This window comes from Mytilus edulis, chromosome 10, assembly GCF_963676685.1.
Source record: "Mytilus edulis chromosome 10, xbMytEdul2.2, whole genome shotgun sequence".
In the NCBI taxonomy this organism is placed as follows: Eukaryota; Metazoa; Mollusca; class Bivalvia; order Mytilida; family Mytilidae; genus Mytilus; species Mytilus edulis.
This window is the reverse complement of record NC_092353.1, coordinates 53,256,839-53,272,311: the sequence shown is the minus strand read 5'-3', so window position 1 is coordinate 53,272,311 and position 15,473 is coordinate 53,256,839. Positions and strand designations below refer to the sequence as shown.

Here is a 15,473-nt window from a genome sequence, read left to right as displayed (position 1 = left end):
TAGTTCTTACGGTAGCCTTCAATTTATCAGCTGTCCATCTTTGCATCAGGTCACCAATTTTTACAACAACAGTGCTTGGTATTGGGGTGGCAGGTACATACTGGTCGTCACAGTTCATAACCTTAAAATAGAATGCTATATCTTTTCATTTTTCCTGACAACAGATTCAAGTTTCACAATCTAATTAAGATTAAATCCTTGAATAGCTCCTGTACTAATATGTTGTGCATCAAGAATCTAATGAAACCTGATAGAGAGGTCAAATCCTGTAACCTAGTTGAGCGACATATCAGAACGGGAAAATTTTTATTAGGTAAAAGTTTTCATAATTTCTTGCGTACTCACTATCAACATGATTACGGATGAACTATGATACACAATATGAAGCAAAAATGTTAAAGATATTGCAAATACTTTTCTAATAACTTTTGCCTTGTGAATATGTAAAGGATGATAACTAATAGACCATTTTGCATACTACCTACTTTTGACTTCAGAATATGTGTTATTTTGACATGTTACCTTCTCTGTGGTAGGACACCTTGGTACTCAGTCAAGCAACAGGTTACATTCTCTGTGGTAGGACATCCTGGTACTAGCCAGGTCAAGCAAGAGCAACACAAATAAGTAAATTCAAGATTTCAATAGGTAAAATTTTAAGGGAAAGTTTACTTTTAAATGCTTTCTATACTCATACCACATCTTCTTATATCTATGAATTAATCATCCGAAAACAAAACAGTAAACTTTCCCCCTAAGTTGCACTGATTATATATTTGATTTTACTTCCTTTGGTTGCCCCTAATTGACCAAGTACAAGGATGTCCTGAACACAGAGTAGGTGACCTACACAAAAAATGTATCGAAAATTACAGAACCTGAAGTCAAAAGTCAGAAAATAGTCCATTGATTTTACTATTTCTTGTTCAAGAATTACATGGTTTAAAAATTTAGATTTACAAATATTTTGAATGCTTATTTTATTTGATTGTATCAAACTCTTTGGTTGTTAAACACAATCTAGAGCAAATATATAATGAAACCCCAGTGCTTCCAAATTGAATACTAAATGGAATATCAATTTTACAACAGTTACCGTCTTGTTTCGGTTTTGACCTGTATTAAACTTTAAATATATAGATCTCATTGACTATAAGTTAATCAAAGTTCTTGTATTCATCTTCTGACATCGGACTCAGACTTCTCTTGAACTGAATTTTAATGTGCATATTGTTATGCGTTTACTTTTCTTCATTGGCTAGAGGTATAGGGGGAGGGTTTAGATCTCATAAACATGTTTAAGCCGCCGCAATTTTGCGCCTGTCCCAAATCAGGAGCCTCTGGCCTTTGTTAGTCTTGTATGATTTTTAATTTTAGTTTCTTGTGTATAATTCGGAGTTTAGTATGAAGTCCATTATCACTGTACTAGTATACATATTTTTTAAGGGGCCAGCTGAAGGACGCCTAAGGGTACGGGAGTTTCTTGCTACAATAAAGACCCATTGATGGCCTTCGGCTGTTGTCTTCTCTATGGTCGGGTTGTTGTCGCTTTGACACATTCCCCATTTCTTTTCTCAATTTTAGTGAATGGTAAAGATTGCTATAATTTATCGGCAGGAAGAAAAGTTAAATATTTCATTTTATAAAGCACTGGTTGTGGATGTTTCAACTACAATTCTGGACAATGGGAGATAATTCCAATTTTTAAAGATGACTTTAACAATGACATCATTTAAATTGCTGAACAGATGCACCTTGGAAAAGTTCTGAATTTTCTTGACAAGCGAAACATCATTTTGTGTCTTTGATATCTAACCATATATTACATCCATAAATTTCTGACAATGTTCATGGATAGACTGCACTATATTTTGTGTATTAAAAAGGTAGCAATAAGCCTTGGAAAATTTAGATATCAAGTTAATAAAATATGGTTTTGATTGCATTTCATGCAATCTTTACCCCAAAATAAATTATGAATTCTCACCTCTAACCCACTAATCTGATCTTAAATAACAATGTCAAAGAGCCATAATCTGAATGTTCACCAAATCTTACTTGTCCTTCTTTCATCACTGTGAACAAAAAGAAAATAAGAACAACACTAAAGCACTCTCCTTAACATTACTGTGGATTAACTTATTTTAGTGGGTACCATTTTTTGTAGATTCAGGAAAACTGGCATAATTATAGATATTTGATTTTGCTAAAGTTCCTATGGAAAATTTGTAATTCAATTAATAGATAAACTTACGGTTCCCAAGGCCTAGACCCACTAAATCCAAAAAATTGGTATCCAACAAATAATGATGAATCCATAGAACTCGGATGTAGAACTGAAGGACCAACAATTGATTTGTTATTCATACATTTGGCATGTCAGTAAGAATCAAATTAACCTGGGCAAGATTTTAAATTTTCATATATGTTCTGGATTATTTATGTACGGTGTTCTTGAATAAATGAATGTATTCTAAGTGCATTTTATGCTAAATGTTCATAACAGCTTGATAATTAAATTTCTTCATAAAAATTTTCATGAAAACTTAAGCATGTTGAGTGAGGGTGGACAAAACAAAGGGAACAATCTAAGGCCATCACAGGTAATGAATGGAAACCTATGTAAATTATACCCATATAAGCATCTATTATTTTTATAACATTTTTGTCATTGACATGCATGACACGCACACATGTAAATAAGATAAGCTTATAATAATAAACAAATTAAAAGCAATATCTGTATATATAACTTTAAAAGTCACAACAACAAAAAACATTATTATTTGCTTCCAACTGTTTGTTCTACTTGCGCATCTTCATTTCATTGGTAAACTATAGGTAAATTAGTCTGTCGGAAGGGGACACTAAATGGCCTGCCCATGTGAAGAAAGAGCAATATCTCTTGCACAGAAAGGCACCCTTGTAGATATAAAAAAAAGAGCAGGCTAATGCCGCTACAAGGCAGCACTTGCCCCCCGCAAAGTGTAAAGGGATTAAATATAAATTGCAATAACTTGTTTCCCAATTATTAATCCACTCTAAATAAATATGTTTAAACTAAAATTAATCTATATCTACCAGTATTTATATGAAACTATAGTCTTGTAATTTCTAAAGTGCCAATTCAAACCTCAAGAGTAACAAGAATGTGTTCATAGTATATTAATGCTTCACTCTCACTGTTATTTTCTTATAGGTCCGTGGACATAAATTTAGGTTAAAAACTCTAATTTGTCATTTAAATTAGAAAGATCATATCATAGGGAACATGTGTACTAAGTTTAAATTTGATGGGACTCCCAACTACATCAAATACTAACTTGACCCAAAACTTTCGCCTGAATTGGGACTGACGGACAGATGGACATACACACAAAGGACACACAGACCGAAAAAAACATAATGCCCCACAGTAGGGCATAAAAACTCACTGATCCTATATGACCATAGGAATTCTGAAAATATCAAGCCTCATTTTAACTTCAGCATTAAACAGGTGATGTTTCAAGCCCTAATTTAGTATATGAGGTTGTTTCAAAATTCAATATGAGTGTAATGAAAATAAGAAACCCTTTGACGTGTCTTGAGGCAACAGTCCAAATTGACAATTTTTAACTTATTAATTTTTAAGCGATCACTATTCATGCTATTTGATATATTCTCTGGGGGAAAATAATGTTTACTTTTCAGTGTGCCTTCATCTCTTACAGGATTTCTTACCATCATTTAACAGTAAATTAAACAAATAAAAAGGATGTATTACCTCAACTTGAAATATGTTAAACACATTGTTTTTCAAATAACTTTTAGCCATATGTAGGTTTCACTTTGTAAAAACAGCTGTTTCTCTAACCACGCCTCTTTTGGGGAGATTTAGAATATTCATAGAAAATTAATTTTGTTTACATACTGGTTCCCAGTTATGCTCTCTGTGTCCCATCTCATAGAGACATAACTTGGGAATGTTACCAGTAAATATACATGTGCATATTGTTTACATTGAAATCTGTGGTAACCCTTCATTCGAGGTAGGGGTGGTTAAGAAAATTAGTGTTAGTTTAAACTCTGAAAAGTTCAAGGCATATAAACGTTGAAAATATGCCGCACAGCCCTATATTTTGACCTTTGAAAAAAATTGTATTGCATATGAACTTTCAATTCTAGGATAAGATTTTTTTTCAAAACTTCATAGTAAAAGTGGTACAGTTTTAGCCGTAAAAGGAGTTCCTATGGGAAATTGCATTTTCAATATTTACAGAAATGCAACCTATATGCAATTTTATATATGATTATAATTATCGTCAAGTTTATATGTTTTTTTTTATCAAGTATGCAAAATGAAAACACACAAATTAAGTTAAGGTTATAAAAGATTTTCTGGAATCATAATTAAAAATATTATGGTGTGCAAATAAAAACAATAGAAAAAATGGGCAGAACTAATAATTAAAGAAAACAGTAGGCAAAATTAACCATGAATGGATAATAATGGTGTGCAAAAATATAAAAGAACAGAGAATAATGGGATTCCCCATTTCCTTTCTCAATTTTATGAATAAATAAAGAATACTGGTAGAGAAAAAAATGCCAAAAAAAAATTAAAGAATAAAGAAATAAAGAACCCCTCATCCAGACCCTGATACATCTGCATAAATACAAGAATCCCAATTCCTTCTATTTTATTTTTCCATAGTCACAAAAGTTGAAGACACTTCAAATTTATTGTTCATATTCTTTAAATTTTCTTGCCAATCAAAACTACCTGGTTTTTTTTAACTAATCATTACCTTCTTGGAGAGCAGGATAAAATAATGACCTCAGAGTTGTCTTGTTTTTTTGATTCCAATATTTTTGTGGCAGTTTTGAAGAAATTTTTGTTCCTAATTTAGAAATATAAGAAAGAAGAAATTAAATAATCAATTTTGATTTATATTTCAAGATTTGACAAATATGTGATCTATGTTTATAATATAACATTATATTGAGCTGTTTTCAAAACTTGTTTAAACGGTACATTTTTAACATAAATGAAGGTAACAAAAGAGAGCCACATGCAGATTTATTTACAAATTACTTTACTTTACTTTCCACTGAACATAGAAAATGAAAGTGTGAGTGGAGCATCCATGTACTATAGACACATTCTTGTAATATCTATGTTTTAATATTTATGCAGACCTCTGCAAAACCAGGAAATCTAATATCAAGAAAAATATTTTTCCCCTCATTCCACAAATTTTTTTTTTTATAAGTTTCAACAATACAATTGTCTTTTTAGCCATGGCTTTGTCAGTTTATTTTTATAATCAATCAATTTTTAATGTATGAGTTGGAATCTTTCGCACCTCATTAACAAACATTATTCATAAGATATTGATACATACATCTAGTGTTAGACCAACTGAAATGACATCAAATATTCTCTTTGACAGATCTGTACACATCTCATATAATTTCTGCATAGATGGCTTAAAATTAAGAACTTTTTCAGAAGGCCATTCCTAAAACATGAATTAAAAAAAAATCAGGTAATCTCATCAATTTAAAAAGGTGATTATTTAGATATAAGCAGATGTGGTACCAATGCCAATAAGACAACACTCCATCAAAGTCACAGTTTGTAAAAGTAAACCATTATAGGTCAAAGCATGGTTTTCAACTCGGACCCTTGGCTCACACCGAACAGCGAGCTATAATTTAAGGCCCCAAAAATTACTAGTGTAAAACCATTCAAACAGGAAAACAAACAGTACAATCTATAGAAACTAGAGGCTCTAAAGAGCCTGTGTCGCTCATCTTGGTCTATGTGCATATTAAACAAAGGACACAGATCTTTGGATTCATGACAAAATTGTGTTTTGGTGATGGTGATGTGTTTAGAGATCTTACTTTTACTGAACATTCTTGCAGCTTACAATTATCTTTACCTATAATTAACTTGGTCCAGCAGCTATAGTGGAAAACATTTTAGTAAAAATTTACAAAATTTATGAAAATTAAAAAAAAATACTATAAAGGGCAATAACTCCTTAAGGGGTCACTTGACCATTTTAATCATTTGATTAATTTGTAGGTATTACTTTGCTGTACATTATTGCTGTTTATAGTTTATCTCTGTCTATAATAATATTGAAGATAATAACCAAAAACTGCCAAATTTTCTTAAAATTACCTATCACATTCATCTGAAAATTTCAGGGCAGATAGATCTTGACCTGATAAACAATTATACCCCATGTCAGATTTGCTCTAAATGCTTTGGTTTTAGAGATATAAGCCAAAATCTACATTTTACCCCTTTGTTCTATTTTTAGCCATGGTGGTCATCTTGGTTGGTTGGCCGGGTCGTCGGACACATTTTATTAAACTAGATACCCCAATGATGATTGTGGCCAAGTTTGATTAAATTTGACCCAGTAGTTTCAGAGGAGAAGATTTTTGTAAAAGTGAACGATGACGGACGATGACAACAGATAAAGATAAAGTGATGAGAAAAGCTCACTTTGCCCTTTGGGCCAGGTGAACTAAAAACATATCAACCAAGAAGAGCATTTGAAGAGAATGTAAATTTGTCATACCAAAGGAAGGTCCTCTAGGGTCATATTCCAAACCTCTTTATAGTCTCCCACAGGTCTTTCTGGGTTTAATCTACAATTCAAATCATACTGTTACAATACAATAATACATATAACAAAATATAGGTTAATAGGTCAAATATAATGACTTAATTAAGAAAAAGGTTTTTGTAACATCAAAATTTATCATATAATTACAACTGACTGTTCCAAATTATTCAGCGTTTTGCACTTTTTGACATTTTAGTATAGATATATGATATTGATTCAATGCAAATTTCTCAAATACATGGAACCTTGCTCGGATGTTCAGTGGTTGTCAATTGTTGATGTGGATCATAAGTGTTTCTTGATTCTCGTTTTTTTCATCATGTGAATATCAGGCACAATCCCTCCTGTTCGGAGTTAAGTATTATACCATCATGAAATATATGAGAAGAACATAACCCGTGCCATGCCAACAACTGGTTTTAGAATAAATGTGTTTAATTCCGATGCAAATACCCTATAAGTGAATCAATATGATAATGAAAGCCAAAATATGCAATCTTTAATCACCTGACAACAGTATCGTAACTATATCCCTTCTAATAAGTCTGTTTAAAGGTTTCATTAGCTTTTGGGGTGAATACTGACATTTTTGTGCTTTGTAAAGAATATTACCCTAAAAGATTGGATGTGAAATAAAATGAAATACCTGAAAGTATAAGATGTCTGCATGTTGAGTTATATTTACGAATGATCTCCTTATACTGATAAAATTTAGTAAATGTTTTGACTAGTTTGTGATATCGAAACCCCTGGTCACATTTCTCTCGCTAAAATCTAATACGTTGTTACATACACGAGTGAATTGTACAAGTTGAGATATATAAACACCATAAGATGGTGACAAGGGAACGTCCCCATCTAAAAATGGATAATCAACGATAGGAAATGAAAAATCATCTCTTTCATCATAAATTTTTGTATTAAGCTTCCAGTTAATGATATAGATATCAAGATCGAGGAAAGGACAGTGGTCATTGTTAGTATTAACTTTATTTAAAGTAAGTTCAACCGGATAAATTTCTTAAGAATACATACTGAAGTCGTCATTATTGAGAGCCAATATATCATCCAAATATCTAAAAGTATTCTTAAATTTTTGTATCAAATGTTGTTTCGATGGGTCTTTGCTGATTTTAGTCATAAATTGTAACTCATAACAATACAATTTAAACAGGTCCGCAATAAGACTGCAGCTGAGAATACAAATGCCACTGCTCCAGCTTCAAACAAACAAAATGGCAAGTACAGAAAAAAGTAAAAACACAAAAATACTGAACTCCGAGGAAAATTCAAAAAGGAAAATCAAAAATCAAAAGACAGACTGCAAGACGGAAGGAAGGAAATAAAACAAGAGGCTCTCAAGAGCCTGAATCGCTCACCTAAAAAATTTTTGCTTAAATCTTCCATGAATGATTATTTTGGGTTTTCAATTTATATAAATGGTTCTTCGATTCTGTCATATCTTCTTCAAAAACAAAACAAGAGTGGACACACTGAAATGTCTCGTTTGTCTCGTGTTCATAATATAATTTATGATGAAAGTATAAAAAAAACATTGTATACCCCAAGCATTACATTATTGCTGTTTACAGTTTATCTACATCTATAATAATATTCAAGATAATAACCAAAAACAGCAAAATTTCCTTAAAATTACCAATTCAGGGGCGGCAACCCAACAACGGGTTGTCCGATTCATCTGAAAATTTCAGGGCAGATAGATCTTGACCTGATAAACAATTTTACCCCTGTCAGATTTGCTCTAAATGCTTTGGTTTTTGAGTTATAAGCTAAAAACTGCATTTTACCCCTATGTTCTATTTTTAGCCATGGCGGCCATCTTGGTTGGTTAGCCGGGTCACCGGACACAATTTTTAAACTAGATACCCTAATAATGATTTTGGCCATATTTGGTTAAATTTGGCCCAGTAGTTTCAGAGGAGAAGATTTTTGTAAAAGATAACTTAGATTTACGGAAATTGGTTAAAAATTGACTATAAAAAGCCATAACTCCTAAAGGGGTCAACTGACCATTTCGGTCATGTTGACTTATTTGTAAATCTTACTTTGCTGAACATTTTTGCTGTTTACAGTTTATCTCTATCTATAATAATATTCATGATAATAACCAAAAACAGCAAAATTTCCTTAAAATTACCAATTAAACCTAACAACGGGTTGTCCGATTCATCTGAAAATTTCAGGGCAGATAGATCTTGACTTGATAAACAATTTTACCCCATGCTTTGGTTTTTGAGTTATAAGCTAAAAATTGCATTTTACCCCTATGTTCTATTTTTAGCCATGGCGGCCATGTTTTTTGATGAAATGGGAATTAAAACACAAACTTTATTCTAGATACCCTAGGAATCAATCAGATGAAGTTTGGTTTGAATTGGTTCAGTAGTTTCAGAGAAGAAGATCTTTGAAATAGTTTACGACGATGACGACGAACGGACGACGACGACGGACGACAACGACGGACGGACGACGACGACGGACGCCAAGTGATGGCAAAAGCTCACATTTCCTTTTGGAAAGGTGAGCTAAAAAGACAGGAAGATGGAAAGATGAAAAAACAGAAAGACAGACTGTTAAAGGTACCAATTAATACCCCCATCACCTACAACAGGGCAAAAAAAGAGGAAAACAGAAATGATTGGTGGCTATCTTTGCAATATGTGTCAAGAGGCAAAACAAAGACTTGAATACATGCAGTATGCAAGTTAATAATATATATAGATATTTTACTTTTCAACTTCTAGTCCAACCCAACCAAAATTATAGTTATGTGATCTGGCAAACTTTTCTTTTTCGTTCACAGGCTGTGAAAAGAAGTCTTTTGATGAGCTGAATGCTTCATTTATATGAAAAATGAAAAAAAAAAACTGATAAAAGAAAAATAATACACATTGAAAGCTATATGATAAACATTTTTTAATATCAGTCCCTATCATGCAATTTTCATAGAAAACATTGAAAAATTACATGATATAGACATGATGGGAAGAAAACACATTGTTTAATTTTTTTTGACACACAGGTATTACATGTATTATGTATTGGAAAATAGCTTTTATGTGAGACTAATAATTTATCAACAGGCCGTTATATAAAAAAAGTAATACCAAATGCCTGTTCTATATCAACAACCAAGTGAAGGCAAGTTAGAAAAAAATCCTTTCCAAAATAGCTCCTCAATTATGAAAAAAAAACAACTTATAAACCTTATAAGGATGTACTTAGGTGAGGTTAGGTAAAATCAATAATTTAAGAAATTAAAATTGATACTATAAGCTGGTAGAGCATCAATTAAGGATAAAGATAAGCTAAAAATATTGATAGGTCATGGACCTCCTTTTCGAGGTATTTGAGATTTAAAATATGGCGGGAAAAGGCTGACTCAGACTTTCACCTTATATTTGCATTGGTATTATATGGGTCTCAAAACAAAAGACAGAACATAGGCGGATCCAGGGGTTCCCGGGGGGCCGGGCCCCTCCCCCTTTCGGTGGAAAAATTTGGTACTACTTTTTGTGGAAGATTGCTGTTAATATCTCCTATGAACTATGATACAACACAGTGGCGAATCCAGAGGGGGGTTTCCAGGGGTTGGAACCCCCCTTTTTTGGCCGATCAATGCATTTGAATGGGGACATATAGTTGGACACCCCCCCCCCCCTTATCCTGGGTTGGGAACCCCCTTTTGGAAAAGGGCTGGATCCGACCTGCATCATTACTTACAATTTCCTCAGAGATGCCATGATTTTTCAGATAGCAGAATCCTATTCCCTCTAGTGCTTGGCACATTTCTGAGCCAAGGTTGTCCAAGTCAACACAACCTTCCTTTCCCACAGCATGAAGCTGGAAATCAATTACAGGGATTGTTGTCATATTGCTTTAAATTTCTGAAATATTAAAAATATAATCAAAACACTTCAAAATAAGATTGCGACATTGTACAGTTACTCTAATCAATTTGGGTCCAAACATCACAAAATATCTTTCAGACTGATAGAAAGAAAAACTGAAAATTGGGTCAAAGTAGTAATGGGGTATTATAAATTTGGCAAAAATATTACTTCAAATTTAAAACATATTTTTAAATTTGTCCTAACTAGACTATGGTACAAGGTATTCAGAAAATAAAAACAAATTTTACTTTTAACAATTTACAAAATGTACCATGGTAACAAACCACGAGGAAATTTTTTAATTTTAAAAAAAATCTTGTTTTTCCTTATATTTCCTCTATTTCTAAGTATATTTTAGATTGGCAAAGTATGTGCACCCAAGAAACAACTTTTCTATGACCATCTGCGTAATAACCTTAGGTCATTAATTGATCTAATGCATATTCAATACAGTTATACCGTTGTTGAAGAGATAAGTGTTTATCGAGACTATATATGAGGTCATATATATATATTTGATATCATCTGGGACTATTATACTAATATATTTTGTCACAGATATCCTACATCAGTAGTTAATTTATATAAGATTATATGTGAAGTTTTCTGAAGCATAAGCTGTGCTCCCATAAGCATGATAAGGGATAAGATTTTAAGCGAGAAAAAAGTGACTTTCAGTGAATAGACATAATAGATGGGGCGTTTTTATGATTTTAAAATTTAGCAATTTTAGCGGATTTAAAAAATGAGCGCAGTCCATTCAATGAAAACAATGTCAGTTAACACTGGAAATTAAGATGAAATTTAATAAGTAATTTTAGTAAGACAGGAAATAATAATAAATAATAGGAAAAAACAAGGAATTATTTCAATGGGGAAATAATGTTCACTAAAATCTTATTACATAAAAACTGATGCCAGAAAACGCCTCAAACAGACTCATTTCTTTTCAGAAAAAAACCTATATTTTTTGTTTAATAAGAACATAAACATGATAAACACGATAAAGCCTTCCAGAACCTCCATAGTACATTTTTTTGTAGTAATGACACATTTAGATACCTCCACTTTTAATCCACCTGCAATATCGTGGGTCTGTGACTGAATTAAAGTATCTAGTTATGTGTAAGCCTTATTTTAGCCAGGATTTTTTGTATTGGTATTTTCATCTGATAAAGTCATGCTAATTATAAGATGCACAGTTTTCTCTGATTTCAAAATCTTTCTGTTTGAACTCATCGACCTGGAACTTGTCAGTTATTGGTAATACTAATTATTTGGAAAACAAATGGACCTGGAATGGAAGAATTTTTAATTAACAGCATTGTCCTATTTTAGTTATTTATAAAGTTGAATTCTTCTAATCACCACCATGTTCACCGTTTTTACGTCATGTTGGCTAACAAATTGGAAACTGTACCAACGCCTTATTATAAGTCTAGATTTTTAGTATTTCTTTTGTCATTTGTAAAGTCATGCTGATTAAAATACTACAATAGTAAAACAAAACACTATGACAATGATTAAATAAAGTGTCAACCCTGTGATTATCATATGACCCGTGTATGTATGTATACAGCAAATCCCAAATACACAACTAGTTTGGTGGTGCGCCTGACAGATGCGGAACATACAGATAAGGTAATACTGATAGGTAACATGTGACATGACTAAAAGGAAATCGCATCGGATAGTTCAGGAACTTATTAATTTGTCGATGTAAAAGAGTGAAATTTTCAGTATACCTTATCACGTATATATATACCTTTATACATGTACAGGTTATATAAGTTTGACTTGTAGCTTTCTTCAGTAAATCATTTATCAGGTGAACATGAAAATGGTCTTTAGATTAAGTGGTATAGATATGACACCTCCTCCTGTTCAAACTCCATATTATATAACAACTTTACTGTCAATGCTGTCTTATTTGTTTTAAAATCTAATATTCTTTTTGGTGCTAACATATCAGATTTTAAGCTGTTTATTGTTTGTTAAATTGTGTCATTTTTACCTTATATAAATGATAACCATTACCATTACAACTTAGTTTACACAGTCAGGATTCTACTTCGTCAAAATTATCTCCCCATTATGCCAGTTTATTTTCACAATCATAAAAATGGAAGCCATTGCAGAGATGACACGCTGCCAATTTTGCTCTCGGAAACCGATAAATTTATCCTCATAGCACAACTCCGATCCTTATATGTCAGTTGTATTTTAAAAAACAAATGTATCTACTAGCTAATGAGCATCAGTTTATAAACTTGTCTGTAGTGATTCAACTTAAATTTATTGTCTAATCGGTTGTTTTTTGAAAATTCATAAACATTTAAAAAAAATTTAATTAAATATTTCGCGGAAGGGCAGACTAGATTTTTTTAGTGGTTCAAAACTATAAACCTCTATTTATCACACACAAATTTTTTTTTTTTCGAAGATATGCATTTTCATCATCCAACATGTCCAACTTGAAAGACTGTCGTCAAGTACTTTTAGTAAAAAATAGCAATTCGAACACGCCTACTCTGTTTTTATGATTCATTAGATAGATCTTAGATAGGTATCTCACTTGACCCATATATTTCATCTTTTAGTACAGTGATTTTTTTATGTTATAAAGTCAACCTGTAGGTTTGATATATAAAAATGATAGAATCTGAAGCGAGATGATGTATCAAATATTCTTGCTTTGTACGTTTTCAAGACAAAATATTCAACTCAAACACGCCCTAACATAAAAAGGTGCACTCAATTTTTTCTTTTCGATACAATTGTTACCCATTTTTTTGAATTTTTTCTCGAGTCACATAACAGACGGTCAGACACGAAAATTACTGAACTAATAGTTTGATATGTTCTCCGTCCGTGGTAATTTTTTCAAAAAAATCGGAGGTTATGCATTTTCTACATCCAACTTGATAGATACCAATGTCGTCGACTTGATATCTAATTATTCTGCTTAATTATGTAATAGATAAATTAAAACCTTATACAAATGGTGTTTTTATAATAGAACACTTCGTAATTGAGAAGAAAATTGTCATTTTATTTGTTTCTATTTAACTTTTAAATTTTTTGTTACTATAGTAAACATTACAGTAAGCATGTATCGCCTTCTCTAACAAAGAGCTTCGATTCTTTTGTTCTATTTCAACCGGGTTTCCGCCTGTACATAGTCTTGTGACGTCCCTTTTGAAATGAAAATGAAAGTAGATTCCCGCGGAATCTCGTTTTGAAATTCTAAATATAGTAATTTTTAACCGGAAGCACATGCTGGAAAATGGTAAACATGTTCAGACACGTTCGGGAAAACTTTACAAAAAAACTTAGATTCACCACTGCAATCGAATGAAGTATGCTAACCAGTTACAGAACTAAACATATTTTATGTATAGGACCTTCATAAACTATATGAAATTTTTAATACTAGAAGATGTCTAATATGCCGATAAAAACAGATTATTTTTTACACTCATACTGTGTACGACTGTTTCTTGTACAGACACGTTTCTCCTTATCTGAAAATGACATGATTTTAAATTAAACATGATGCCATCTGTTGTCACTTGTACCATATGTTTAACAATAAATATATAAACCCCATTATTTCACCGAATGATCCCTTGAAGAGCACTAGCAGATTTTCTTGTGATTTATTTAATTTATTTATGTTGCAAGTATTTATAAATTATTTTTTTAATTGGATTGGTGTTCCAAAAGAAATGAAAATGACAGGTACAGTTGCTCTTTATAGAAATTTTAAATTTTCTGTCTTATTCTTTTATGGAAAAAATAAGTTATTGCACATTGAAAATTGGAAATTTCATTAATTCTCTTTTAGGAATTTTGGTCCTCAATGCTCTTCAACTTCGTACTTTATTTGGCCTTTTTAACTTTTTTTGAATTCAAGCGTCACTGATGAGTCTTTTTTAGACGAAACGCGCGTCTGGCGTATATACAAAATTTAGTCCTGGTATCCAGGTATCTATATATATATATGATGAGTTTATTATTAATAACATTAATTATGTTTCTATATTTTTTTTTTTTTTTTGAAAGTGCATTTCTCTGTAAGTAATATGAGAACAGTAAAGAATAGAATATATAGCTATGCACATACCCTTACACTACACTGTTGTTAAAGTTTTAGAAATTTTTTAACTTTCTAAGGCCGTGTTCACATTGACCTAAACTCGGTGTTGTGTAAGTGTAACTCACACGTAAACTTAACAAAATTACGTTCCCATTGATAAAACTCAATGTTTACATGTAGTGTAAATCATGTTTTGTCTACATGCAGTCGATACTCGATGTAGGTCTTGTGTAGATTCAGTGTACACAAAACTAGGCATTTAAAACATTAGTTTCACCGTGTATATTTAAGGAAGAAACAATTTTTGAATAAAATTGATATTTATATCAATTATTAAAAAAGTTCTTTACAGAAATATTTGTCTAAACTTGATATATTTATTTATTATTTTTTTTTCAATTTAACGCAGCTTTGTTATGCCCTTATCAAGACTCAAATTAAAGCAGCATCATTGCCGAAGACATCATTCATTTGAAAATTAAGGTCTTTCCGAATCGACTCGACTTGGACAGAAATGTTTGCCACTGGTCTTTACTCAAACAACGATTCACTCATAAATGCAATTACTTAAAAAGTGTGAGGTAAATATATTGTTTGTCTAGTACATGTATCTCGGATCCGTTAAATTACCCTTAAAACTAAAAAAAACACAACATTACCCCCTCCCTTTACCAAATACTCCTTGGAGAAGAAATACCATTTGAAACAAACAGAAACGATAGGAATATAGTGATCCCTAATATATCATTCCTTCTACTCATTCAATCTCTGTACCGATGTAATGCATTGGCTTTATGAGAATAAAAATATATATTCTTCGCCTGTAAGCAC

The 15,473-nt window shown here is 31.8% G+C and overlaps 1 protein-coding gene and 1 pseudogene across 1 annotated transcript in view; one reads left to right on the top strand and one right to left on the bottom strand.

The window, feature by feature from the left end:
- Nucleotides 1-10,523, bottom strand: part of LOC139492833 (uncharacterized) — a 112,373-nt pseudogene extending 101,850 nt beyond the window's left edge.
- Nucleotides 10,524-13,824: 3,301 nt separating this feature from the next.
- Nucleotides 13,825-15,473, top strand: part of LOC139491473 (E3 ubiquitin-protein ligase Mdm2-like) — a 105,730-nt gene continuing 104,081 nt past the window's right edge. Inside the window, exon 1 of the mRNA XM_071279182.1 lies at nt 13,825-13,902. The gene's annotated coding sequence lies outside the window, so the exon portion shown is untranslated. The remainder of the gene's footprint in view (nt 13,903-15,473) is intronic.